This window comes from Capsicum annuum, unplaced genomic scaffold (assembly GCF_002878395.1).
Source record: "Capsicum annuum cultivar UCD-10X-F1 unplaced genomic scaffold, UCD10Xv1.1 ctg1183, whole genome shotgun sequence".
Lineage (NCBI taxonomy): Eukaryota > Viridiplantae > Streptophyta > Magnoliopsida > Solanales > Solanaceae > Capsicum > Capsicum annuum.
Genome location: NW_025816940.1, coordinates 1,243,610 through 1,252,378, shown reverse-complemented (window position 1 = coordinate 1,252,378; position 8,769 = coordinate 1,243,610). Strand labels below are relative to the sequence as shown.

At 38.6% G+C, this 8,769-nt stretch overlaps 1 long non-coding RNA gene across 1 annotated transcript; it reads right to left on the bottom strand.

Moving 5' to 3' along the window:
- Positions 1-3,479: 3,479 nt before the first annotated feature.
- Positions 3,480-6,697, bottom strand: LOC124890082. Its single transcript, XR_007048938.1, has 3 exons — positions 6,369-6,697; positions 4,957-5,286; positions 3,480-3,993 (listed from the first exon to the last, which is right to left on the bottom strand). It is a non-coding gene; the product is annotated as an uncharacterized LOC124890082 (long non-coding RNA).
- Positions 6,698-8,769: the final 2,072 nt, after the last annotated feature.

Genomic DNA, 8,769 nt, shown 5'->3' with positions numbered 1-8,769 from the left:
CACCAGTCTTTCAGTTTCTCTAGAAACCCTTCTGATTGAAGCCACATATTTTCAAACTTGAAGTATGAAGGGCTAACGTCCCAGTCTCCGCTCTCAAGAAGAATAGGCTTGTGATCCGATATCACTTTTGGAAGGGTTGATTATTTTATAGGTCTGAATGAGTCATTCCACTCTGTGGAAATGAGAAATCTATCAACTTTCGATGCTTAAACAATGTTATCACCCCTTGACCATGTAAAATGAGCCCCCTGTAGTGGCAAGTCAATCATGTTAAGGTCTTGAATGGTGTCTGAGAAGGATCTCATGGTACTAGTCCTTCTCAAGCAGTTCAATTTCTCACTTTCAAATCTGCGCACATTGAAATCACCCCCTAATACCCAATGTCCATCCCATAGCCCCCGAACTCCAACAATTTCGTGCTACATCTCTTTCCTTTCCAGATAGGTCTGAGGTCCATAAATACCGGTAAAACACCATCTAAACTCATGTTGAATACTCTCTAGCATACATACTATGGAATAAGAGCCCTGGAGGGTGTCTGTATTGACCCACTGCCTCTTATCCCAAATAATTATGATACCGCCCCTAGTACCATATGCTTTCAAAGGTGCCCAGTTAGCCTACCTATTACCCCATAATTGTTGTACCCATGCAGTAGACCAATTTTCTACTTTTGTTTCTTGAAAACACAAAACATCCACTTTCCATTTTCTAACGAGAGATTTGATTGTGCTCCTCTTACTACTCTCATTCACCCCCCTCACATTCCAGCTTAGGATTTTTAGCTTCATCCAGAATAGGAGTTGTATTGCCTACCCTTGGTTCTGTTCTTTTGTCGCCCTTTTTTTTCGTAATTGATCCCACATGTCAATCTTTTTATTTCTCTTTCTCCTTTGGCCTTCTTCCCTTTTCTAAGTTGCTGCTTAGGATTTTGTTGCTGGATTTGGAATTGTCTTCTTTGCTCCATCCTTAGAATTATATCCAAAAGTTCATGTTCGAACCCGGTTGCATTGACCACAAAAGCTTTGCATGCCTTGAACAACTTAATTCTAGTCCATTTTGAAGTCTCAATTAGATTGGGCTTTTGGATTAATTGAGATTCAGACCCACATTCGTACCATGTTAAAGGGAGCGCTTCGCAGGTAGAATGAGAGGAAAATTCTGACTCTGATAGATTTATGTGAGTCAAATTCGGAGTTGGATTGCAAAGTAGTTGGGTTTCCCTTCTTGAGAGTCTGCTTCGTCTCTAATTTTGTAATTACCGGAGCACTGACCATAGAAGTTTGTGGTTCATCTTCTTCTAAAACCATCGATGGTATAGAGAGGGCATTAGATCTGTTGTGGTAAGGGTTTGGCTTGTGGCCCACTACTTTCCATATGGACTTTTCTTTTAAAAGCTTTGACTCATTTTGGGCTTTTCTAAATGGGCCTTTTTTGTAGAAGGTTTTGTCTAAAACTTGGTCCAAATGTTCATTATTTCCCCTAAGAGCAGCTGCCCTATTTTTATTTAGTAGACAGTTTGGCAGTCCAATATTCAAATTAAAGTTGTTGCCCTGACATCCCGCGTTTCTCTGAGACGTGTCTATAGAAGACTTTGAAAAAGTCGAGATTTTTTCTACATCAGATGGCTGGTGCTGACGCTGTTTAACATCCTTACCGCCGATGGATTTTTGGATTGATCTAATAGTAGCATGATTGTCTTCGTAAATCAAAATTTTGAAGACCCAATTTTCTCTGAAGATGTCTATTTTTGCTGGCAATTCATTCATGGAGTTACGGATGCAAATACGAGCCCAATAGAAGTGTGTCCGATGCTTCGTGTCTTCATCAGTGTCTATGAATCCACCACATTTATCACCGATGAATTTAAATGTTTCTGAAGACCATGCATGAAGAGGGATGCCCAGTGCTTTGACCCACTTATGTTCTGGAATTGGGTCTCTTGTCTTGGTCCTTGACATAGGGGACCACCATTCCAATGTAAGCTTCCTACCATTCCAGAACCATTCACCGCATTTGACCCTTTCTGCCTCTTGCCTGGATGGGAGATCAACTAGGAATAGGTTGTGATTAATCGGCGTGACTTTAAGGCCAATAGTGACTTGCCATCTAGAGACAAACCATTTTTGTATTATTTCTGGCTTGGGGCTATGGTGGAAAGGGTCATTGAACCGCCCGATCAGACACTTTCAAAGGAAGTGTTCGTTGTCGAGTTCCTTTGGGTTTGAGCCTCCTTCCCCCTCACTGGTGTTAAACCTTGCATCTATTGGCCATTGTGGGATCTTTGCAGCATCTAAATATGACCTAGACTGATCTGTGAATAGACTAAATCTTGAATTGATCCCCTTCCCCAAAAAACCTTGTATCTTTGTTGCTATATTACTCCATCCCCCGTTGTAGCTTCCTTCTGGAATAATGACTGCTGATTTCTTGTCGCCAAGGATAGCTTCTATTCTTACGAATCTCCTATATCTGTTAAAATTTTGGATCACCCTAAAGGTGTAAGCCTGGATCTTTCTTTCCCAACTTCTGCACTTGTTACCTGTTCCAAGTGAAGCCTGATGAAGCGCTTCACAAACCCAATGTAAATTACAATCATCAATTTTGATGCTGCTGTTGAACCGCCTGCTGCTTTCTGTAAGGACAAACCATCTAACTGGCCCTCTGTTAGAGCTAAATAACTCAAAAGACTTATCCCCCAAATAAAAATAGAGTTTCCGGTCCATGATTGTTCCAATAAGCACTCCCGACTGAGAAAGGGCAACTGCACTCCCAAATAGATTGATGTCAAATACTAAATTCTTGATTTACACTTGCTATTATTAGTGAAAAGGCAAATATCATTTGTTTGTAAGTTTGGAGAAGATAATGACTAATGACTATTGATACTAACCCTTTAGATTCGGGAGCCTCTCCTTAATTCTCTATTATAACCACCATTAAGGTTTATTCTTTTCAATTGTTCGATTAGAGAAGATCAAGTCCTAAAGAGGTATATTTCTTCTCCTTTGAGAAACTGTCCGTCATCTCTTACCAAATTAAACAAAACAAAGAACTATAAAGGGGGTTAAAAGGTCCAAAAATTGCTTTGACACTAATCCTTGATTTTGCTATTACTTATCGGTCAATTTTTGCTTAAATCTCAAGGAGATAATAATGAGGCGAGCTTGTTTTCTTGGTCAAAGGCGAACAACATCTAAAACTTGAGCAATAGTCTTAAATGTTGACCTAGTTAGGTTTGACACTAAGTTTGAATCAACTTATTAACAACTTTCAAACCAAACGTTACAACTACTAAAAACATTTACAAGCTGGCTTGCGGGACCAGATGCATGTAACTGAGAGTGACATTACCGATAATTCCAGTATGTAGCTATGGCCACCTCATATACAAAAGATCTAATTTATGGTTTTGGAGATACAATTGGATAAGTAACATGAGTGCCCCACGAAACGAATTGTAATGACATACGCTAACAGACACAAGAAGCTTGAATTTATTTGATCTAATAGACACATTGACTATTTAAGAGCCATAATTGATATTAGAAAGTAGTTACGAAAAAAACAACTAAGTGATGACGCTTGTAGTTACCATTTGAGCTAACCATCAACGAAGAACAACAAACTGAAACAAAACAAAACAAATGAAAACAAAGAACAGTAACGGAGCTAGTTTCCTTGTTCCAGTATAACTCTTTTTGAGCTTGAAATGTATCTGTGAGAGAATACAAAGCAATGACTGCACTTGATTGCGCATAATTGAATCGCCTATGAAGGTGAAAGATTTGTTTCACATCAAATTGAGGAATTTTTTGGGGTTAAATCTCGGTAGCTCAGTCTCTCGGATTCCATCTCCAGTAAAGATATTCAGTATCAGGTCTCCATTTTTCATACAGTTGTGGTGAGATTCAATTAAATAACAAGTGGCATTTGTGTAAACTGGACCACTTGGATCATGAACCCAGCTTCCGATAAATAAATCACATTTTCCTGTTTAAAAAAAAAGGAGACACAGTTTGTAAGGATTTACACACCAGTGACCTAAGCTCAAATTGCAAATCCAATTATTTACTCAAAGTTGCTGTTCTTTTTTCTATTACTAAAATTAAATACCTACCAGTCAAAGACAAAATCATAAATTAGAAACAACAAGTACTTCTAGTTCCCCTAGAAGAAAATTTGCCATCCTCAGTTTATTCAACTCAAATGGAAGAATAAAATACTCCCTCCGTTACATGTTTAAGACTATTACAAAATTAAAGAATATTTTGATACATTTCATTATTTTTAATTAAAGACCACAAGGTACAAATTTCAGTGTCAAATGTTATCTCGCTAATCCTTTTCTCAGGGAGAATGTTCAGTTTCTCGTTATCTTAAGTTGTTCCACTAAAATTAATCAAGGTGTGGTGTTCATGGTGCGGGCAGCTATAATTTTATTCATAATACTCAATATGTGTATCTTAAGAGTTCCCACAAGCAGTATAGATATGTCCTGCAATTAGTTTTCAGATTACTACAGGCCATAAGATGACTCTCAACCAAGAATAAATTCCAAAGAAGCAAAAAGACAACTGTGACTTGCTAAATTAGATTTAAATGCCGAACATAAACAATATTTTTTCTTTTACCTTTGTTTCCATTCAAGGCATTAGCCTCAGGATTTTTCACTCATAGTCTCTTATGTTTTGGTACCGCTTAAAATTAGATGGGACCAACACTTCATATATTCTGAAGACATAAGTTTGCAAATCTTGTGCAACCTCAGGTTAAATATAAACATATAATCTTTTTTATGGCTTTTCTTAACACACTTCTAATGTTACTAACTTATGCATCAACCATATTTATTGCTCATGTGATGTTTTTAGTGATTGTACAAAAAATAGGGGTAGTCAATTTTACTCTTCATAGGTACAAATTAAAAGTGAGTTAATAGAATTTTCTCTTCACCTGTTCAGTTGGATCAGACGCGAGCCCCGAGCCCCTCCTCCGGCGGATTCCTCCTTTTGTTGCTCAGCCGATGGGGTATTAGCAGCCGTTTACAGTTGTTGTTCCCCTCCCAAGGGCAGGTTCTTACGCATTACTCACCTGTTCGTTATTGCAAACACCGTTTTCTGTGTTTTCCGTCCGACTTGCATGTTTTAAGCATGCTGCCAGCGTTCATCCTGAGCCAGGATCGAACTCTCCATGAGATTCATAGTTGCTTTACTTATAGCTTCCTTGTTCGTAGACAAAGTGGGTTTGGAAATGTCTTTCATTCCAAGGCATAACTTGTATATCCTGTTTAGTTGGTGCACGACAAAATACACAAGCAACAATTATCAAACTTGAAGTCTGACCAATTTTTGACCAAGAAAAAGTTGAAATTTTTTGGAAGCTCAAACCGAATTGAAAATGTAAAATTTAGATCTCAATTCAAGATCTCTCTTAAATCTCCTCCGCGTCTGGGAAGAAACACATTTTTTTCTTCTTACTAAATTTTCAGGTGCCAATCATGTAAACTAACATTCAATATTCATCTCAAGAAGTATCTAAACACATGCAACACATAAAACAACCCAGTCAAAATTAGAAAACACAAAATTCAGAAGTTCTACTTTTCGCATTGGAACGTAGAAATGAGTCAATGACTAAAACAGGGAAAACAAAAAGTCACCTAAATCTGAGTGTTTTTTTATTGGCAGGGATATGCAGCAAGTAGTAGCTCAATTTTATTCTATTTTTTTGAAACTGATAACTAATTTATATTCTAAATTTTAAAAAATAGAGTAGTGTTCGAAGGAATTCATTCTAAATTCTAAAAACTGTTGATGTCAAGAGCACAATCTGCATCAAATTTTGGTATCGAGCAGAATTTTAAGCTTTAATTTTATTTTTTAAAATTAAAAAAAGCAATCCAAAATACTTTAATAATTTCATTCGCATGAGTTCAAGCATAAAAAGTTAAAAGAATTTACAAAAATAAACTTAGAATCACAAAAAGATTTGGCACATACTTCGGCTACTCATCTATGTCTTCAATTACGGGTAAGAAGAGGTAAGTTGGAGTGTTGGAGGACTAATCTGTAGAGAATTAAAGAAGTGGATTGACAAAGAAAGAAATAAGGTTTGACAAAATCTTGAAGAAGTGGCTTACCTGAAAATTAAGAGAAACAATATGATCTGAGAGGAATAAATTACAAATTAAATTTAACCTAAAATTGGGTATATGACCTGAAAATTGAAATTAGAATCAAACACGAACAAAACTATTTGCAAATTGGAGGAAATATGAATACAAAAGAGCGAATAAAACATAGGGTAAAATTTAAGACAAATTTAACAGAGGCAGACCAAAAATTCAAAAAGCAACAAAAACATACCCAGTGTATTCCGATCAAGTGGGCTCAGATTCAGGATGTGAAGATGAAGAGTTGCTTGCACGTGTTCTTTATATTTTTGGTAGAGAAGAGATAGAAAATTGATACTTCTAGAGCTTCATTGCTAGAAATTGATGGATTATGAAAATAAAGAATTTTTTTTCGAATTGTATTGTCAGACAAACTATAAATGTACAGAGATATGTTAAAAAAAAAAAAAAAGAGAAGAAAGTTTGAGCACAGGATGAGCGAGAATCATACCTGATGTTGTAATGAACTGATAAAGAAAATCAAGGGTATTTCTGACGGAATATCAAAGATGAGGATGTTTCTAGACAATGGGCTACGCAACAACAACAACACAGAATGTACGCAGATCATATCACTATCTCAGAAAAAATAGGGAGGCTATTTTTGATATACTAATATACCAATTTAAATATAAGTGTATATAACTAGTATGATACACAAGACAAACTAACAGAATATCAAACACAAAAGATAAGTACATATATAAACTAGTTCGGTAAGTAAAATAAACTAACACCGCTAGCAACAAACAAAAAACTCTAGCCTCCGAGGAGCGCACCCCTACTATTACCAACACCCTCCCACCCCTAACTCTCTATCTTAATCTGCTTCCTCCACACCTTCCTATCAAGGGTCATGTCCTCCGTTAGCTGTAACTGCTCCATATCATGCCTAATCACCTCCCTCCAATATTTCTTTGGTCTACCTCTACCTCGCCTAAAACCATCCATAGCCAGTATCTCACACCTCCAACGTAACCTTACTTCTCGCATCTTGTCATCCACCGAGGCAACTCCTACATTCTCTCAAATAATCTCATTCCTTACCCTATCTTTCTTAGTATGCCCACACATCCATGCAACATTCTCATCTCTGCCACCTTCAACTTTTGGATATGGAAGTTCTTAAATGGCCAACACTTCGCTCCATACACCCTACCCGGCCGGACTACCACTCTATAGAACTTACCTTTAAGCTTCGGAGACACCTTCTTAATAGAACTCCCGAAGCAAGCCTCCATTTCAACCATCCTGCCCCAATACGATGCGTGACGTCCTCGTCAATCTCACCATTGTCCTGAATCATAGACCCCAGATACTTGAAACTCTCCCTCTTCTGAATGGCCTGAGAATCCAGCTTCACAACCACTCCAGCCTCCTGCGACACATCACTGAACTTACACTCCAAGTACTCCGTCTTGGTTCTACTTAACCGAAATTCTTTAGACTCAAGCGTCTGCCTCCACATTTCTAACTTATCATTAACTCCACCCCGAGTCTCGTCAATCAGAGCCACATCATCTGCGAATAACATACACTAAGGCACCTCCTCTTGAATATGTCGCGTCAAAATATCCATCACCAAGGCAAATAAAAACGGGCTAAGAGTCGACCCCTGATGCAACCCTATCACAACTGGAAAGTGCTCTGAATCTCTACCTACCAGCCTCACCCGAGTCTTCGCCCCCTCATACATATCCTGATCGCCCTAGTGTACTCCACGGGCACCCCTCTAGCCTCCAAGCACCCCCACAGGATCTCCCTGGTAACTCTATCATATGCCTTCACAAGATCAATAAACACCATGTACAAGTCCTTCTTCCTCTCCCGAAACTGCTTCACTAATCTCCTTACAAGGTGAATTGCCTCAGTGGTCGAGCAACCTGGCATGAAACCGAACTGATTCTCAAAAATAGTCACGATCCTTTTCATCCACACCTTTACCACCCTTTCCCAAACCTTTATAGTATGACTCAACAACTTAATACCTCTATAGTTATTGCAACTCTGGATGTCTCCCTTGTTCTTAAACACTGGAATCATCGTACTCCATCTTCACGCTTTAGGCATCTTTGCTGTCCTAAAAATACTGTTAAACAACCTTGTCAACCACTCTAAACCTGCCCCGCTAGTGCTTTTCCAAAAATCCACTGGAATCTTGTCTGGCCCCATCGCCCTACCTTGCCTCATCTTGCGAATAGCTCCCTTGACCCCCTCAACCTTGATACGCCTACAATACCCATAATCTTGACACTCCTCAGAATTCTCCAAGTCCCCCAACACAAAACCTTTGTTCCCCTTGTCGTTCAAAAGTTTATGGAAATAGGACTGCCACCTCTCCCTAATGAGAGCATCCTCCACCAGCACTGTACCATCCTCTCCTTTGATGCACTTTACCTGGTCAAGGTCACGAGCCCTCCACTCCCTGGGCTTAGCCAGCCTATATAACTTCTTATCTCCGTCTTTCTCCTTTAAAGCCGCATACAGGAGCTCAAAAGCTGCAGTCTTAGCTGCCGTAACCGCTAACTTAGCCTCTCTCCTAGCTACCTTATACTCCTCCTTATTTGTCTGTCTTTCCTCCTCATTCTTGCTCG